At 39.4% G+C, this 21281-nt stretch overlaps 1 long non-coding RNA gene across 1 annotated transcript; it reads right to left on the bottom strand.

Moving 5' to 3' along the window:
* Positions 1-1355: 1355 nt before the first annotated feature.
* Positions 1356-5454, bottom strand: LOC144984390 (uncharacterized). Its single transcript, XR_013648028.1, has 6 exons — positions 5150-5454; positions 4020-4111; positions 3736-3885; positions 3206-3339; positions 2300-2425; positions 1356-2005 (listed from the first exon to the last, which is right to left on the bottom strand). It is a non-coding gene; the product is annotated as an uncharacterized LOC144984390 (long non-coding RNA).
* Between the last annotated feature and the right edge of the window lie 15827 nt (positions 5455-21281).

The raw sequence follows: 21281 nt of genomic DNA, 5'->3' as shown, positions 1-21281 counted from the left end.
CTCGTCGAAGCTCATAGGATAGTTGACAACACAGCCAACTCACATGCTGTCGTGTCTTTGTTTGGTGACTGTCGGATGTTGCAGCGGTGCTGAGTTTTCTTGTGTGTTTACTCAACAGGGTGTTAACGTCAATTAAGTAAATCAATGTTTATCCTCACACGTGTCAGGAGAGGAGCATAGGAGTGTGTCTACACCATATTGTTTTGCCATCATTTGTTCACTGTCCCCAAACACACACAGAAGTGCGCGTGCACACACACACACACACAAACACATTATGTGCCCTGATTCATTTCTTCACTGTTAGTAAATATACCCACCAGCTGGCCAGTACAAACAAAGCACAATGCTACAGTAGTTTTCCATGTGCGGGGTGGATGGAGGGCAGGGGGTGGAGCACAGTTGCTCAGTTGCTTTAGCTTTCCGCTTTCATTTCTATGGTGGGTGGTGTGAGAGCGTCACTACTGCTTCCTGTGCGCAGTGGTGTTTACACTCAGTCACACGCAGATTCAGGAAGATTTTGGTGACTGCATGATCATTTGAGGTCCAGAAAAAGACAATGGCATCACCATGCCTCCACTAATAATACGCTGCACATCAGAATCAGGGTCGCTCTCTCCTCTGCGTCTCTCTGTTGAGGCCTTTGGGAGAATCTTTGTGGCCACTTTCTCAGCTCTCCCTCCGGGATTCGGCTCCAGCTGCCTCAGATCCATTCAATTCCAAACCTCAGCTTTACTGGACTCTCTCGACTTTGCTGACCACAGCCTGTGTGCTGACATCACACACAGGAAGCGCAGGCCAGCACATACGCACTCCCTCGAAGATGTCACAGCCAGGACAAGTGACACATGGATGTTTCCCAGTGGAAGATAATGTTCCCAGAGCTTACAAGTTATTATCATAATTCAGCTTGACTTCATCAAACATAGCAAATACACCAGTTTCATGACCAGTTTTACATCATCAACTTTCTTTCAATTTCAAACATCTTTATAGAAATTATTTCCATTTTACCCTTTTACATTTTAATTTTCTTTGAGATATACACTGTCAGAAAAAATGTGCAAAATTTGTACCTTTAGAGGTACAATGGCTTGTCACTGGGGCAGTACCCTCAAGGGTACAAATGTTGTACCCTTTCATATAGGTGCGTATCTGTACCCTTACAGTATGTACCTTTCAAAGGCAAATATGTACCTCTGTGGACAAAATTGTACCTTATAGTGCTATGGTACCATAATGTACCTTTAAAAAAGGTACAAATTTGTTCTTTTAAGGGTACTGCCCCAGTGACAAGCCTTTTGTACCCTTTGATGGCAAATTTGTACCAGATACAGCACATTAAAAGACCAGTATACTGTTTATCACATTTATTAAACATTCAAAACAATTACAATTCTGACATTTCACAGTATGAATGTTTTAAGCTCCACAGTTTCACAACAGGATGCATATATTTACAATTATTAGCAATTTTACAATAATGAAAAATCTATATTTTTCCTTCAGTTCACATTGCATTCATTGTAACTATAACCTTAACATTTGATCAATTGTAAACAGCACATAGCACTTCAGTTACCATTTTTAAACCATGAAATAAAACTTGTGACATTAACAAAAGAAGCACTAGACCTCATTTTAAGTACATCTTTCTACTGCATTCTACATTTTCTAAAAATAGATAATAAAAAAAGTAAACTTATAACCAAGTTTAAATCCATAATTTAAATAATAAAATGCATAAATGTGATAAGATAATATTGATACAAATTCTAAAAAGAAGAACTATAAAACACACTAAAGATTACCAAGGATTACGTTTATGTCAATACCTAGTAGATCCTCTGCAAGCATCTCTTCTCTTGCTTCTTTGGAGACTTTGGCTAATGGAGCTTTTCTTTGAACAAGCTCAAGCACCTTTGGCACAATACTGGTAAACGCCGTCTTTGAAGCGCTGGCTTAAACTGACAGGTGATGGATGCATTCGGTCAACATCAAACAACTGAAAATTAAAAAAAAATTAGAAAATTAATCATTCACTTCAACTAAAACAAACAAAAGACATAAAACATTCTAATATTCTTTGTTGCCTCTTTCATTGCCATTTCCCTTTAGTGATCTCATTGTATAAATATTACTTGGCTTGAATGACTATATATTTATATATGAGTTTAGAAAATTACAATGTTTTTACCATTGGGTTAAAGCTGTTAATGTTCATTTTAGCAGATGTCTCAGCTTATATTGACATTCAAAATGTATTTTAAGCTGAGAACTGATTTAAAATGTCACTGACCCCTGAGGTTGTCTTCAAGAAAGGGTACTTCTTTAGTATATCCTCTCGCACTTTGCTGTACAGGATATGCAGGACATTCACATGACCTTCAACGGATGATGCATCCTCACCAATGACAGCAACCACCTATTGGATCAAATTTAAAAGTCCATATTAATAATAAAAAATACAACTGCAATCACTGATTACTGGGGTTAAAGCACTTTGAGATGATGTTTAAAGACAGTTTGTGCAGAATGGTTTGGAGTTGATCAGAAATTAACTTCTGAGTTGTAGGCGGGGCTATTGACACAGTAGTTACCTTCTGCTGATGTCCAATCATCCCTTTGTTTACGCCCTCTCCCACTAGCTTAGTCCTTCCAACCTAAAACTAACATTAGTGGTGAAACCAAAATGGTGAGCAATATTGAAGCTTTCTGGCCATAGTTTAGATCAAGCTCAGACAAGTATGATGAAGATGTTAATGGATCTGTTTGTCTGCAAGTGGACGCATCAGAATACGGCAGAGCAGAGGGACTCGGACCCACTTCATTTCATGTGGTGCGTCACAATAGAGACCTTCCTCAAACTGCATTTATTTTGTCTGTTCCTGATTCATCCCAATTTGAGTGAATACTCAAACCACCTGAGCCACTGTCGCCCGTATAGTCAATATCTTGTTAATTATTTAGAGCTTTGTTGAAGGAAATACAGAAGAATTATATGTTTGTATGATGAGGACAGTATTCCAGAATGTATTCAATGTGTTGTGACTTACTCACTCGGTGCAATCTGCTGTTTCCCTAGAAAACTTTAAACTAGTTTGGATGATCTGCCTTACTGCACTGTTTGACAACTAAACTGAATTGGAAAGACAGCCTGACTTTGAATGCTTGAAATGACTTTGTGAATAGATTATTTACTTACTTTGGCAAGAGAGGCGTCTTCAACTCTTCGTCTTGTTGTAGGACTGTGTTGTAATATTATTGTGTCATCTGAGTCCACTTCAGTATCTCCACTTGAACTGGTATTGCAGGTTTTTGCAGGACAACTCGGCTGATCTGTCAAAGTATTAAAGCTTTCAGTTACTGTAATATTTAAATGAGTGTGATAGCAAAAACAAAAAAAGTAAAAAAGATTTTTAAATACTGACCAACTTAACAGTTTAGCAGATTTATTATCTTGTCTAAGACAGCAATAGGATAAAAAACTCACTTATTTTCCCGTCTTTTGTTCCCTACACTATCCTGCCAAATAAATCATTAACCCTTAGACTCCTATTGATGCAAATACATAATCAAAACTCTTCAGCTCAAAAATGTTCTTAATTTAGCATGTACTTGAAAGCAAAAACACAGATTATTTCCCTTGGAAATAAATTCAGGCATCAAAGGGGAATTTACCCAAAACCATTCAAAACAAAATAGATAAATTACAATTTAAAAGAAAAACTTCACCTTCTGGATTTGTATCTTCGGCCAGACAAATTTCCAACACACCAAGGTTTGGGTTTTTCAACAGGAGATCAAAAACCTGCTCATCAACTTGTGTCTTTGAGTCATCAAACACTTTCAAGTCCAAGGTTGGGATGTTGAACTTTTTGGCAGCTGTGAACACATTCATTATCTTTAAATTAAAAAGCAATTAAAAAAATCTGTTTGCATCACAGCTGACAGTTTATCCACAAAGTTGACTGATTCCTGTAAAGAAAAATGCTGGAAATTGTGATGTTTCCACTCACCGCATTCCCAAAAGGATTTGAAGGTCAGCTGAACTTCAAAACTTTTTTTTTTTTTTGGTATTCGACATGTTCACTCACAGCTTGCATCTTTCCTGGTGGGAAAAAAAATTATATATTACAAAAAAGAAAAAACATTACAACACCAAAAGGTACCAACACAGCATTTATTCAGATCTAGGCCCTGTTCCAAATAAATGTATACATTTTAAAATAGTAATGGCAAATATACAGTTCACACTAGCTGCCACAGCAATGTTGCAGGATTTGTAGAACTGCTAAAAAAAAAACACTGACGACAATGCACTGGCTTCTAAGGGCCTACAGATTTATTTCTTGGAAGTTCATTTAAATTTTTTTATTTTTTCCTGGTTTATAGATGAGTTTTTGGTATGGGAAATCGTGACGAGTATCTGGAATCACGGACCTCCATTTAAAAAAAAATCTCTGCAGGAGAATGATCAAAATCAACAACACAGTGTAAACTTCGCTTGACCAACAATGAGCGATCATGACAACCAAACAGTCTCTGTCACTGTCTTGCATTCGAGAAATGGTGGCTGCGCGCGCACAGCAGCTAAGGCAGGCTGACATATAAATGGGAAGGACTGCCATACTGGGGTGTAAAAAAACGTTATTGGACTCCTACACATTACAGATTCAAATGATTAACGCATTGAATTCGACGGACCTGATAAATATCAGCAGGAATTATGGAGCTGGTCATTTCAAAAGTAGCTGGCTTCCTTACTAAGAAAGACAGAAAGAAAAAGAAAAGGAGGGGGGGGGGGGGGGGCAACAACAACCGGTGCATAAACGCCAGCGTACATCGGTAAAACGGCGACAGAATTATCTAGTGATAAAATGTATATATTTCAATGTATTTAACGGAACGCGGTACAACACCAATAAAAACAACAGCTTAATTCATTTAATGGCTGCATTTAGCTGAACTTCAAACGGCTGAGGCTAACCGTTAGCAAACTCCTGCTCGTAGTTTGCAATCTCCTCACAGGCACATACACGGTGGAATAGCAGCATTCCTCTACAAAAAAGTTATTCCTTACAGATAAAATAACCGAACCCGCTTAAAACAAGTTTCCAACTTATTTTTGAGCAATTAGCAGACTTACCTCAGTCACAGCCTCTATCTTCCTCCGGCCGCTGCGGGATAACAAAATGGCGGAAGAAACGAAACTTAAGAAAGTAGAGTGGGCGTGGTCTCGCTGGTTTACTCCAACATATTTCCTCTACGTTTTTACACCTACTTAAATAAAAATTACTGATGGTAACTCCGAAAAAAGTACTCTCTCATTTTTCCTGTGTAGGTAGAAAAGCTAAAAGGTACTAATATGTACACTTAATGTAACGTAGTAACAGAGAAATTTACTTTTTATGAGAATGTATGATTAGAAAAAAAATAACTTAAATTAACAGCTCAAAGACTAGAAATTTAAATTGAACTTAAGCCAAGTTAAAGTACACCATATAAGGTTAAAAACATCAAATAATTTTGTCTACATTGTGCTTTTGCTCTAAATTAAAGGCAAAACTTAAAACAGCTCTTATATAAGTAAAAAAACAAAACAGGCTCACACTAATACATGTTTAAAAGTTATTATCTTGATGCTCTGCACAATCAATAAAATATAATGTGCTTGTGTACTGTTCCGAACTAGTCATAAAAGATGTGTGGTCTCTTAAATATATATGGTTATTTTTTGCATTTTTTCCAAATTACCAACAACGTATTAAATGATTTTGGGTGACGTTTCATACACTTTGAATTATTACTTTTGTCACACAAGTGATTGTACCTTTGTTTGTGGAATAAAGGGTCCAAATATGGGCCCTCTGATGGTTGGAAACATATTTGTACCTTTTTTATCCTTAAATGGTACATATGAGTACCCTAAGGTGTAATTATGACTCACTTAGGGTACAAATTCATCATTTGTACCCTAAGTGTTCACAAACGTACCCCAACCGTACCCTTTTTTCTGACAGTGTACTGTATGTGGAGAAAAACGTTCTGGTTCCTAACCAGTGGAATTTATCTGGTTTAACCCTTGTCACCTAGGCCCTTTGACATTGTGAGTTGGGTCATCTAGACCCACTAGACAGTGCGCTGAACCTTTTTTCTTCAATGATTTGTGATCTTCACTGGTGTCCATGGATTACATGAAATCTTTCCACCTTTATCCACCTTTTTCATGGCAGGAATAACACATCAAAGTAAGGTGGGGGTCATCCAAGATAGCACAAGGGTTAAGGACCCATCCAGAAGTGCCAGATGAACTGGAATTTTCTGTGCATTTTGGTTAATATATGGAGCTAAACTTTGTGTAATTGTCTGTAGGTTATTTCTGTTGAGTAAACATAGCCCTTGTAAAATAAAGATTTAATTGTACAGATGTTTAAAATTCTGTTCAATTCCCTCCCAATTGTGTCAATTGTCTGATCGGCCAATATATAACCTCTCATGTGTCTTGTCTTCAGTTAGATTTGTTTCTTTTTTTGTTCTGTTAGGTCAGTTTAAATTTTGTCTAGCCATTTTTGCTTAAAAAACTCACAATTATCGCGTGGCTCTTTCATCAACTTTTAATCCATCAAATGAACACAATGAAGAACATCTGTATTTTTGTCTGTGCTCTGTTTTTAACCCTTGTGCTATCTAAGATGACCCCACCCTTACATTGACATGTTCTTCTCCCTACCATGACAAAGGTGGATAAAGGTGGAAAGATTTCATGTAATCCATGGACACCAGTGAAGATCACAAATCATTGAAGAAAAAAGGTTCAGCGCACTGTCTAGTGGGTCTAGATGACCCAACTCCCAATGTTAAAGTGCCTAGGATAGCACAAGGGTTACATGTATAAACATTAAATCACTTTTAGCTAATTACATTTATAATTTTAAAAATGCTTTCATGACATTTATCTTTTATATACATGTTTTTTGGATTCAGGTTTTTGAATTTAAAAGAAGTTCTGACTCGCCAAAGATTGTACCATTTCAATCTCCTTAAAAACAGTAGGAAGTCTGCCCCAAAAAAGAGAACAAATTTTGTAAAACAGTACAAAATACAATAAATTATAAACTGTTTTTTTTAATCAAGCATACGGTTCATTTAAGTTACAGCTTTATTTATTGACCTTACTATTTATGTTTTTTAACTTGTACCCTTCATACATCTTCTTTAAGTTTAAGAAAACTAGTTCTTCTTTCTCTTTCGGCTTTTCCCATCAGGGGTCGCCACAGCGAATCATCCTTTTCCACCTCACTCTATCATGAACATCTTCTACCCTAACATTAGCCAACTTCATGTCCTCTGTCAAGACATCCATGTATCTCCTCTTTGGCCGTCCTCTTGCCCTCCTGCCAGGCAGCTCCATCTCCAACATCCTTCTACCAATATATCCACTATCCCTCCTCTGAACATGTCCAAACCATCTCAGTCTGGCTTCTCTGACTTTGTCGCTAACACAGGCAACATGAGCCGTCCCTCTGATGTACTCGTTCCTTATCCTGTCTAACCTGGTCACTCCTAAGGAGAACCTCAACATCTTCATCTCCGCTACCTCCATCTCAGCCTCTTGTCTCTGTCTCACTGCTACCGTCTCTAACCCATAGAGCAGAGCTGGTCTCACCACTGTCTTGTACACCTTTCCTTTGAGTCTTGCTGACACTCTTCTGTCACACAACACTCCTGACACTTTCCTCCACCCGCTCCAACCTGCCTGCACTCGCCTCTTCACCTCTTTTCCACACTCCCCATCACACTGAACTGTTGACCCCAAGTACTTAAACTCCTGCACCTTCTTCACCTCAGCCCCCTGTAACCTAACGCTTCTACCTTGATCCCTCTCGTTCAGACACATGTATTCTGTCTTACTACGACTGACCTTCATGCCTCTTCTTTCCAGAGCAAACCTCCACCTCTCTAGCTGTTCCTCCACCTGCTCTCTACTCTCACTGCAAATTACGATGTCATCCGCAAACATCATTGTCCAGGGAGATTCCTGTCTTACCTCGTCTGTCAGCCTGTCCATCAGCATAGCAAACAAAAAAGGACTCAAAGCTGATCCTTGGTGTAGTCCCACTTCCACCTTGAACTCCTCTGTCTGACCTACAGCACATCTCACCACCGTCATACTTCTCTCATACATGTCCTGAACTACTCTGACATACTTCTCTGCCACTCCAGACGACCTCATACAGTACCACAGCTCCTCCCTCGGCACCCTGTCATACGCCTTCTCTAAATCTACGAACACACAATGCAGCTCCTTCTGACCTTCTCTGTACTTTTCCATCAACATTCTCAAAGCAAAAATGGCATCAGTGGTGCTCTTACGGGGCATGAAACCATACTGCTGCTCACAAATCTCCACCTCTTTCCTAAGCCTGGCTTCCACTACTCTTTCCCACAGCTTCATTGTGTGGCTCATCAACTTTATTCCTCTATAGTTGCTGCAGTTCTGCATGTCACCCTTGTTCTTAAAGATCGGAACCAGAACGCTTCTCCTCCATTCCTCAGGCATCTTCTCACTCTCTAAAATCCTATTGAACAACCTCGTTAGAAATTCCACTGCTGTCTCTCCTAAGCACTTCCATACCTCCACAGGTACGTCATCAGGACCAACGGCCTTTCCGCTCTTCATCCTTTTCAGAGCCTTCCTAACCTCATCCTTTCCAATCTCTGCTACTTCCTGCTCCACAACAACCACATCTTCCTCCCTTCTTTCCCTGTCATTTTCCTCGTTCATCAGCTCCTCAAAATACTCCTTCCATCTTTTCTGTACACTCTCCTGGGTTGTTAGCACCTTTCCGTCTCTGTCCTTAATCACCCTTATCTGTTGCACGTCCTTCCCATCTCTGTCTCTCTGTCTGGCTAGCCTGTACAAGTCCTTCTCTCCTTCCTTTGTGTCTAACCTGTCATATAGCTCATCGTAAGCTTTCTGTTTGGCCTTTGCCACCTCTCTCTTCACTCTACGCTGCGCTTCCTTGTACTCCTGTCTACCTTCCTCAGTCCTTTCTACATCCCACTTCCTTTTAGCCAACCTCTTCCTCTGGACGCATTCCTGTACTTCCTCATTCCACCACCAAGTCTCTTTACCGTCTTTCCTCTTTCCAGATGACACACCTAGCACCTTCCTACCTGTTTCCCTGATAATCTCTGCTGTAGTTTCCCAGTCCTCTGGAAGCTCATCCTGACCACCCAGGACCTGCCTCAACTTCTGCCTAAATTCCTCACAAGTTTCTTCATTCTGTAGCTTCCACCACTTGGTCTTCTTTTCTGTTTTCCCTCTCTTCTTCTTCCTGACCTCCAGAGTCATCTTACACACCACCATGCGGTGCTGTTTGGCTACACTCTCTCCTACCACCACTTTGCAGTCATTAACCTCTCTCAAATGACCTCGTCTACATAGGATGTAGTCCACCTGAGTACTCCTACCTCCACTTCTGTATGTCACTCTATGTTCCTCTCTCTTCTGGAAGTAAGTGTTGACTACAGCCATTTCCATCCTCTTCGCAAAGTCCACCACCATCTGTCCCTCCAGATTCCTTTCCTTCACACCAAACCTGCCCATCACCTCCTCATCACCTCTGTTGCCCTCACCAACATGCCCATTAAAGTCTGCTCCAATAACAACTCTCTCTCCTCTGGGGATACTCTCTATGACCTCATCCAACTCACTCCAGAATCTCTCCTTCACTTCTAACTCACAGCCAACCTGTGGCGCATACCCACTGACTACATTCACCATCACCCCTTCAATTTCTAACTTTAGGCTCATCATCCTGTCTGAGACTCTTTTCACCTCTAGAACACTGTTTACAAACTCCCCCTTCAGAATCACACCTACCCCGTTTCTCTTCCTATCAACACCATGATAGAACAGTTTGTATCCTCCTCCAATACTACGTGCCTTGCTGCCCTTCCACCTTGTCTCCTGCACACACAGTACATCTACCTTCCTTCTCTCCATCATGTCTGCCAGCTCTCTGCCTTTCCCTGTCATTGTGCCAACGTTAAGAGTCCCTATTCTCAAACCTATGTTCCTGCCTTTTCCCTTCTCTCTCTGGCCACGGACCCTTCTGCCTCCCCTCTTTCTTCGACCAACAGTAGTCAAATTTCCACCGACACCCTGTAGGTTAACAGCATCGGTGGCGGTCGTTGTTAACCCGGGCCTCGACCGATCCGGTATGTCAAAAGTGTTGTGGATGATTCGCATGGTTATTTTGGCAATTTTTACGCCGGATGCCCTTCCTGACGCAACCCTCTCTATTTATCCGGGCTTGGGACCGGCACAGAGGCAACTGGCTTGCAACCCCTGTGGCTAGATTTTTAAGAAAACTAGTACATCTAAGAAAACTAGTACATCTTGAAATGAAAAATATGGTTGTTTAAAGATGTTGTCATCAGCACTCTGCCTTAAGAAAAAACCTGCTAGCTTTAAGTAGACTGCAATTAAAATGTTGTTCATTTTTGCCTGTCAGAGGCCTAATCTAAACCTTCTTGTGGCTATTGTTTTCTCAGAAGATTCAATCATTTTATTTCAATTAGCTGTTGGTTTTTAATCAAGCTCAATTTTGCCTCACTGAATCGCTTGCACTGACGCATTTGTAGATTTATAGGAAGATACTAAGACCTTTCCTTATCAAACAGCCAATTAAAATATTTCATTGAAAATTAATGGATATATCATGTGAAATCCCAAAAGGAAAAGTTGTTTTGCCCATATCTTCACAGGGGCCTTTAACAGTCAGGGACCTCAGGCAGCTACCTACCTTTGTTTAACCTCTGCATAAACCCAGAGATTTGATGCAGAATTCATAATACTGTAAAAAAAATGTATCCAACCTTTTTAAGGAGCCATACAATTAAAGCCAAAACTACATAACTCCTATGATAAAATGACAAAAAAATGTGTGGTTTTCCTTTGTGGAGTTGAAAACATTTAGTTATTTTAGATAGGAATTTTAAAATGAAATCATATTTTCTTTCTGCTGATTCTGAATTATAAATTAAAAAAATTTCCTAAGCAAAGATCCTCTATTTGTTGTTCATGTTTGCCTGTCAGAGGCCTAATCTAAACCTAAGTATGCTAAACTATATAGAATACTTAGGTTTGACTAAAAAAAATATGAAGTGAACTGAATGTGCTGCCAAACATACATTCCCTGTATGTCCAGTGAGTTAAAATGTAGCTTATTTAACTTCTTTTTTTTGCTGCCAAGGCTTACAACATCAACTATAGTTAGAAATAAAACAATAACGCCACATTTTTGCTACTAGGCCGAACTAAAGCACTCGTACAGCACTTATTTTTTCAAACGCTGTAGGCTGCAAAAATCAGGTCTAATTTGTTTTAATTTATTTAGTTATCTGTGATTTAAATGTGTGACTTTTACATTGACTCTGGCTGGTTGCAATTATTTGTTTGGATCGTATGTTCTCAGGGAATCATGAAACACAAAGCAAGCTCACTCTTCCTCTGGTCATTTTTGGAGGTCAGACGCCAACTCGCTCCTTCCCCATCACTTTCTATCACCTTGTTTTGGCTCACTTATTGCACCTTACCTTCTATCATTTTGCTACTGGCTTTAAAGGCCTGTTAGTGAAGGTGTTGGAAGCACCTGGCTGTCTCTCACCAGCTGGCGTCCCTTGAGGTTGACCCTTTCGGCTTTTGTGTTCACAACTTTCAAGAGTCAAACTCTGCAAAGAAGTGAACTGTAAATGGAAGGATGGAAGACTCTTGACGGCCAGATGAAAGAATAGGAAAGTCAGGAGTTGGACTTTGGGGAGGATGGGGTGGTCCTCTTTCCTGTATCAAGCTTGGTTGCTTATCTTCATTGATCTCATGAATAATAGAGCTCCCTTGGCCGTGTGATTGTATTAGACTTGACATCGAATGACAACCTGGATTTACCAGTTTTTCAAGATGTGCACAAACATGAGCACATACATGTGAGCATATCTGCAGGTATATGCTGGTTAATCTGATTAATTCACTTTCAAATGTCCAGCTCAGGAGAATGACATACAGTCTTCAGATACTGACAGGCCAACAATATAGTTTCAAAATGAAAATGGCCAGACATGGAAAAAAACGTAGACAAACAAATTACTGTGATATGTTGTAGTGATACACTGAGTTTTCAGTAATTACTTTAAACCAGCGTTTAAGGTGAAGTCAAAGTATCCAAAAGGTCACAGTTAAGTTCCTGGAATATGAAGCTCAATCAAAGTTGTCCTTGTTTGACAACAAAACACATAATTCACAACAGTCATCAATATGAAACACCATCATCAAAAAGTAACAAGCTTTTTTTGCCAAATAAGAACATCTCCTGTGTTTTTGTGTATTTCTCTGCTTCTTAATAATGTATTGTACAACAGTTAAAGTCCAGTGCTCAATGCATGCACACACACTCACACACACACACACGCGTGCATGCTTCCCCTGCTGCCATGTTTGTGTTCACTGTTTGTCCCTGCTCATCAGTCATTCACTGTGTCAAATCTATGTGAGAAGAAGTTGCAAGTGTGCAGTTTTTCTCCCCTGGCTGCATGTAACTGAGGTTTATTTTTTCAGTTCTTCTGTTCATTCATTTATGCATGCAAACTGCTGAACATCAGAAGCAAAAGCAAGGGGCCTGGAGAGAATGAGGTGAAATGAGGAAGTTTGAAATGACAGAAAAGGGAAAAAAAACAGGGAAGAACAACAAAAGTCTACTACGGTGCTTAGACAAGTCCGATTTTTTCTAATTAAACATGCAGGAACTGACCAGCGTAAACTGAATTTAATCAAGAACCAATGGACCTTATATTTTGATTTGTTTTGAAATATGTATGGCTGACAGTGACTTTGGCAATTCTAAAAGTGCAGATGTAAACAGATGATTTCAAATGTTTTCTGTCAGACTCTTGTTAGTAAAACTAAAACTAAATATTTAATTCAGTTCAATTTAATTTTATTTAAAAAGCCCAATATTATAACACAATTGTCTCAATGGGCTTCACAATTGTACAAAACAAAAATTCAGTTATGAAAACAAAAGCTGATTGCTAAACTAAGCTGAACTGGGCATCCCTGCCCTCAGAGCCTCCTGCTTTAAGGCAGGAAGCATCCCAGACTGCTGCACAAAAAATTAAGAAAATGATTAAGAGAGGGCCTTGAAACCTAAGAGAAAAAACATTTTGTTCTTGTCATAAAATCTCTGAAGAGCCCACATCTCAGCTTGAAGCTGCCACTGAATTATGGCTGGGGGCATTGGGCGGTCTTCATGTTACTTTGCTGTTTGTTGCCTGAGGATTTGACATGTCTGTGCTGAAATCTCTGCAAGACCTTAAATGCTTATAACCGATTCGAGAAAACTCCATGTTTAAACTGTGAGAGGATACATGATGATGACATCTCAGCTGTGCAGCACAGCTTGTGTTCATTAAGCCTGGGAGAGCACACTGGACTGAAGGGAGCATTCTTGCACCTGAAAAGCGCAGAGAGTCAGTGAAGGCAGCATACTGCTGGGTAACAGCAATCCACTGATAGGGAGGTTAGGAATGTGCTCACATGTACTGTAGAAAAATTATAAACAAAGTGCTGTTTGAAAGTGGATAATGCAAACATTTTTTTTACATCAACTTAGGTTAATCTGACAAGAGGCCCTCAGCCAAAAGTGAGGCAAACACATGAGTATGGAATCATGAGATTCACCCACAAACAGCTCTATTGGCCACAGTCTGCAGAAAAACGCTGTTTAGAGTTTGACAAAATGATTCACATCGTGCATCCTTGCCGTGAGCTTTTCAGTTGCATAATTCACTCTCACCTATTACAGAGGCATGCACTCCGACACACACGACAAGCAATAACCTGCTCTGACAGATGCGCCATGAAGGAATGGGGCTGCCCTCAAAGGAGCACATAGCAAATCAGACAGCCACTGTATGCAAATCAAGCAGTCTGACAGCTTGTGTCAGAAAGAAGAGGCTATGCTGTAATCCATCCAGTATGTGATCGAGAACATTTTTTCGTTAAAAAAATATATTTCTATTGGTTAACAGGACATCTATATTACCCCCAAACTGTAAAAGTGAGAGATGAGAGGCAGTAGATTCATTGATTTGAAACCCTTTCTGTCCCAGCCAGGTGTTAGAAGCAACAAAAAACTTACTTTAATTAGTTTAACAGGTTAACAAACTTCACCAAAATGTCTTGTTTTTTGTCACACCGTTTTTGTCTGAAACACTTCATTTTGGCTCCCACCTTTTTATGGTCTCCCTGAGGGTCAGAGTCAATTCCCATTACTCAAAACCGACAAAGAGCGTGACTGAAAAATGATGACCGCAGAATGTTTTTAAAATGTACCAAACCTGGAGCATGCTTTATGCAGATATATTGCACAGCGACGTTGGTAATTGAGTGAGGAAGTCAGTGAGGTGTGTCAAAAACTTCGGTAAAAGCATCTTCAGAAAGAAACATTGAGCCTATTCCCATTTATGTAAACCAGCAAATATTTTGCAGGTATATAATCTCCAAAAGGAAAACATGACTTCATATATACAAAGGAAATTCGAGATGTTGGTTTTGATATTCAGTTCACGTCTGGAAGGCGTATTCGTGACTTTTAGAGTTGCTGATGATAAACTCTGAACCAACAGAGAGTTGTGAAAAACACCATGTGTACTAAGTGATCACTTTTATTGATGCTTTAGGAGTCACTGGAAATTTCTGTGTATTTCTTTGCTTACACAGCCCTCTGCTGGCATTTCCTTTGTTTCATCTTGTTTTGTTGCGTTCTGGACAATTCTGGATCTTATCTTTTGATTCCAGAGTTCACCGACATCAATCGATAACAAAGTAAGAACTTCACCAACCATTTGGTAACAGTGTCTACACTTTTATTTGTGTTTTAGAACTCAAAACCTTTACCCAAACTCTAGTTTTGGCTACATTTATAGGGGATTTCTGAGACTTATGAAAATTCTAAGCAGTAACTTATGATAAACAGCTCATTTTAGTCTAATGTGGAGATATTAAATAATAAAACGTGAAGTTCCACTGTCATTCTAAATTCATTATATTTGCCAAAAACGTTTCTGCATAGGATACCTAAAGACACTGCAATTATTCTTATTTTAGTCATAACATGTCTTAATTCTTACACAATTTCGACTTAACTGAGGTCTAGGCTATTAAGAGTTGCAGATTGAAAGCATAAAAAAAAACAAAAAAAAAACACCTCATGACTTTTTTACCAAGAGGTATTGTGTTAAAGCTTTCATGAGTACCATTTTATTGCCTAAGAAATTTGTTTTCATGTTAAAGTAGTTCAATTAAAGCCCCTTTGGCTGTAAATGTAGTTATTTTTACAGAAAAAAGTGTTAAGTGTGTTATAGATTTACATGCTTCAGGATGGATGCCTCGATCACTGTCATAAACAATATATTTAAAAAGTTTAACTTTAAAGCTAAGGTACTTAAACGTTTAGCACCCAAAAGTGTTGTTATTATCTACTAAACCAAAACCACCCAGAGTAAGTCTATATAAAAAGAAAAACTGAACCAAAAAACGACTAACAATAAATTATAAGAATCTATAAATGTCAAAGCTAAGGGAGTTTTATGTAGCGCGTTCCTTGTGTATAAACGGGGATGAGGGAGACGGGGGGGGGGGGATAAAGTAAATCTCTGCAGAGGCCAGACAGGCTTTTGTGATCCTTTTCTACAACATCCGCTCCCCGCGGGGCCACGACAGGCCCGGTGATGCTGCGTGTGACTGCCACAAGCACGCAGACGGAGTCAGCTGGACTGCTGTGATGTCACAAGCGTGTGTCCCCCAAAACCTCTCCACTCCTGCGACCTGACTCCAGTCTCTTAACCACTCTGAACCCGCCGTGCCGAGTGTATCAGGTGTCAGCCTTGTGCTTTCTAATAGAAAAGACTCTTGGCTGGAGTGAGCGAGGGTGTGTGCACCCATCTGTCTGTGTGTTGTATACGTGCTCAGTGTATTTTTAGCTGATTTTCCACTCCCTGTGCAGCGCTCCGAGGCAGTGACAGCACAGAGCGGGGACACTGAATCTAAGGATCACCTGGCTCTTAGATAATAGTGTTGAACTGGTCTGTGTCATCTGCTTGAATTGTGCTTGACTTAAATGTGTCACACGGTTGCACGCCAAGATGTGAATCAAGACAGAATAAGAGTACATGGTTGGTACTTTTTCTAATCTTTTTGCCAACTGATTCTTCATCTCTACAACATAAGATACCCCCCCCCCCCCCCCCCCGCTGCTCTTTATTTAGCAGAACCCTGTCTGTAGTTGAACCTCCACATTGTTCCATCTTCACAATCTTACAACAGAATTTCTTTTAATTTCTTCTCCCTCTATCAACAATCTCCCTTTGTTTCCATCTTCCTGTAGTTATTCATATCTTTCTTCTTGGTGCTGCTGCCTATCTTTTGTGCATTTGTGTTCTTTCCTTTTGTGCTTCTAAACTGACAGATCTGTGTAGTCAAGAGTATCAGTTTTCTTCTGTTTTTGATTTTTCTATTTTTGGATGGCTTTTTCACAGTTTGGATTTCCTTTCTTTCATTTGTTTCCTTTGCGTCTCTGTACATGTAATGCAATCAAGTCAAATACAATTGTTATTGCTTGGTAACACTTTTATTTACTATGCTTTATGTTTATAGAATAACTATTAGATACATGGAGTAAAAAAGTAGGATTAATGTTTATTTAGTATAAGGGAAATGGTATATTAAGAAAAGTATAATAGTTTGACATCAAATAATAATTATCTTTCTATATTCTTTGAATTCAGATACAGATTGGTTCCCTCCATCAGTTTTATTGAGTGGAAATTTGTGTTCACAATAGAGTTCTATCCAGCAATCCAGCTTTGATTGAAAATTTTAATCCAAAATGGAATTTGGATATTAATTTGTTTTGATTGTAGCATATTTTGCTTTAGTAAAAGATAAAACCAGACTGGTGATTAGTCCAGGATGTCCCCTCCCTTTGCCCACGAGTGGCCGGGATAGGCTCCAGCAGCCCTTCGACCCCGAAAGGGACAAAACAGGCTTAAAAGATGAACGACCGATAAACGAAAGATAAAACCACATCCATTTGACCAAAGCAGTTCATTTTAAGTATAGCAACACTTTATGATAATAAAAGAACATGAATAAAAGTGTTTTGATGAAAACAATATTACGATTAAGAAAATAGTTTTAAGAGTATAAAAAGAATTAGTTCAACTAAAGTCCCACTCCGATCATTTTTTGAGCTATTATAAAAGCAATCCCTGAGGTCTTTTAATTATGACCATTTAAACCCAAATTTTAAACCACATTTTTTTTCTGCAGAGCGGCGAGTTTGTTATAAACTGTCCTCTGAGATGTTGGCGGGACCGTTGGCACAGAGCAACCCCAACCCCCTTCCCCCCGTCTTGTTGCTGTGAGCTGGGAGAGGGAGCTTGTGGCCCGTCCAGTGTATTTTCTACATCACTAACAATCTCTTTTTCAAACTGCATTTTATGTCTGTGACTGAGTAACAGCAATTTGAATGAAAAATACTCAGAAATGCAATTTTTAGGTTAATTCAATGTGTATATGTTCTCCATCATCAGAAAAATGCCACAAGAACATGTTAAAAACACCAAAAACACAGTTTTCATTGGAGGGGGTCTTTGAAACACTAAGATCTGAAATAGGCTCTACAGCTTGACCAAGAATTTACTTCATGTATGATATCTGACTTAATGGGTTCTTTGAGGTGGGAAAAAAATCAGACCCATTAACTAACATGCTGTTTATAAATAGAAATGTGACGACTTCTGCTCATGCCACGCATCAAGCATGAAGTGTGGACGCGTCTTCTAAAGGAGTGCAGAGTGACAGATGAGGTGCTGATGGGTGCAGACTCAGTCTTGGCCCCAATACCGACACTCTTATTTCTGTTTGGGAGAGAGGGTGGTTCAAGATCAGGGAGCATCCAACTGGCACATACTGTACACGCATTCACAAATTCTCACCCCACCTGAGCCACATCCTGTTCATATGACGGTCTCCACGCTGAAATGTGGAGCCAGATATTTTTACAGTGAACAAGCTCTCACCTCTCTGCAAATCAGGCGGTGCTGCTGATCGCTGAGATTTAAAAGAGTCTGGCATCCATGTCTATTTGCTGACTAATCACTAGCTGCTTACTGGTCTCATGATCACTGCAACTGCACACATTTGATATAGAGTCATGTGAGACAGAAAATACATCCTCTGTCAGGATGTATTTCAAACCCTATGAAGGTCGAAGGTTATATGTATTAGGACACAATAAAGTTATTTGTGTCTTAAGAGGTCATGCAGTGGCAGAAATACATCTCTAGCAAATCTGAAGATGTACAACTTATCGGTGAGTCAGCGGGAAGTTGGAAAGCAATGTGGGTTTTGGATTTGCCCTCTGATTCCTGGCTTTGTCTCTGAAGCCTTGATGTTCATGCTGCTTGTTTTGTTTGCAGAATATACCTATTGTTTTTTTTAATATTTTTGACAAATAAAGACATATGTTCATTCAGAAATTTGCACTGAACACGTTTGAATACTGATTCAATCTGCAGCTCGGTCTCCTGAAATGCCTGTGTGCAGCCTCACTGCCATTTCAGCACAGACTGTGTGATGGGCATCACAACATTCCCTTTGCCAGGCAGCAGTTACAGGGTATCCCTCAGGATTCACTTGGTCAGTGAACAGGGATCAATTCCAGCCGCATGTTCATCCATTCCACGCTTTGCCAGCCTGGTGATCTGTTCAAAAGAGAAAAAAAAAAGAACAAAATCACACACATGCTTCACATGACTTCACACAGTATTGGACATTTGCATTCATCTGCAAAGAAAAATACTCTGCTTTGCCTTTGGATGGAAATGTTCAAATCCCAAACCCTGCCATGTGCCTGATATTTCGGCAGCTTTGTTGATTTGTTCCACAAATTCTAGTAACCCTTGTGCTATCCTAGGCACTTTTACATTGGGAGTTGGGTCATCTAGACCCACTAGACAGTGCTCTGAACCTTTTTTCTTCAATGATTTGTGATCTTCGCTGGTGTCCATGGATTACATGAAATCTTTCCACCTCTATCCACCTTTGTCATGGTAGGGAGAACACGTCAATGTAAGGGTGGGGTCATCTAAAGTAGCACAAGGGTTAAACAGGAAAAGCTAGATACAACATGAAATATGACCATTTTTTTCTGTTGTGCCACAACATAACAATAAAAAGCTGGCATTTACGATGGAGTTTGATTAGATTGTGTTCTGTTTTTTTTTCTCCTAGATTAGAAGAAACCTAAAAGTGACTGCAAACCTTATAAAGAACTATGTCATCACTGAAGTCTTCCTTCAGTGAAATAATCAAACACATTTGATCATTTGTTTAAGGCGTTTTTTGTTTCAAAATAATAATTTTGGACTGAATTATTTTTTTAACAAGTAACTCATTCTACACTGTTTACATTTAGAGGTCTCAAGGCCTGTATCACCTATATTATTGACCTTAAAGGTCAATCTAAACAGATTGAGAAAAGCTGCAAATGAGCAAATACAAATAAATGTGAGTTAGTTTAGGGGATTTGTCCGACAAAAAGAAATAAAGACTGGATGATTTTAGTCAGAGCTGAGACAACAGCGACAATCCGTTGTACTCCAGAGAGAAACAGTGAGTTGAATTGTGTGGACAGTGTCAGGAATAGTTTGGAACTACAGGTAGCAGCACCAAGGAGGGCCTCGGCGCTCCGCATCCTGCCTGGGCTTGTTTGGCCCTGAACATCGAGGGACAGCTTTTCCCAACCTCCTTCATATTTCATAGTTTTGTTGAATTATTCTGGCTCACTGCCGTGTTGCGCCTTCGTGAATTGGGCCATGGAGTTTACGATTGTATCTCACTCTGTGTATGTGTGTGTGAGTCTCGGGGACGGTGGGGAGAGCGGTGTGGGAGTAATGTCTGAGTTTACCACGAAACGCTGGAAGTCTTTCGGAAAGCAGAGCCATGGCAACAGAATGAATGAATGAATTAATGAACAGGACATGAGTGCTACGTTTAACATGAGATACAAGCAAGCACATTGACGAGCACAAGCCACAGCAGCTGCTGGTTTCATATTCATCACGGATAACCTGGTAACACAGGACGACTGAAGACTGAAGGAACTACTTCCTTTAAGCTTCCTAAAATGAGTGAGGTGAAGAACATAAAGATCAACATAGACACGTATCCAAATCAAAATCTGACTTTCAGATAAAATTATTAAAAATATTTATTAAACTAAATGGTTACATTGTGGTTCCTCAAACCCATTTGATTTGTTTCCACGCAAGTATATTATTTTAAATGTAACTAGCATGTAGAGGAAATTCATATCCATCTGATTTAAAACTATACAGTTGTCACCATCTGCTAAGTCCACATAATTTGAAAAAAGTAGTCTGCAGCGCCCCCTTCAGGAAAGGAGAAAAACACATTTAAAATTTCTAATTTCCAACTTTTATTTTTAAAATAATTCAAATTTATTTAATTTGTTGGACAAAATGACTATAGAATTTATTTTAAAAACATTCTAACTTCTTAAAAAAATTTCAGTTGTTCAGCAATTTATTATCTTTTGTTTTTATATTTAACTAATGAATTTCAGTAAAATACTTAAACTATGTTCCCTAAAGTGTTTTCCTCAGCATGCAAAAGACTAAATCTATTTGTTATGGTCACTTCTATGGCCACAGGTGTATAAAATTCTACAGACATACAGACCGCTGATCCAAACGCTTGTGAAATAATGGGATGCTCCCAAGAGCCAGTGTGGTTCTCTGATTGTTTGTCACATAAGGAAGAAATATAATTGAGATTTTCACACTTGAATTAACTATTCCACAGTGAACTGGCTGTACTATTAGAAAGAGTAAGGCTTTGGAAATGACAGTAACTCAGCCATGATGTAAAGTAACAGACTGGGTCGGTAGACGCTGAGGCCCACAGTGCACAGAGGTTACCAACTATCTGCAGGGTCAGTCCCTCTGGTCATGCTCCTTCATGGTTTTAAAATTATCTAAAAAATGATGCATAAAAAGCATGGTGGAATGATGTCCAAGCTGCTGCACTCCAGTCATATATGACGAAGAACGATGCGAAGGGTGGGAAGCTGTGGTTTCAAGCAGTGTTTCCCAACCCTGGTCCTTGGGGAACACTGTCCCGCATGTTTTCC

This window comes from Oryzias latipes, chromosome 16 (assembly GCF_053564925.1).
Source record: "Oryzias latipes strain Hd-rR chromosome 16, Olatipes_Hd-rR_3.1".
Lineage (NCBI taxonomy): Eukaryota > Metazoa > Chordata > Actinopteri > Beloniformes > Adrianichthyidae > Oryzias > Oryzias latipes.
Note: the sequence above shows the minus strand (reverse complement) of the source record. Positions and strands in the feature narration are given on the sequence as shown.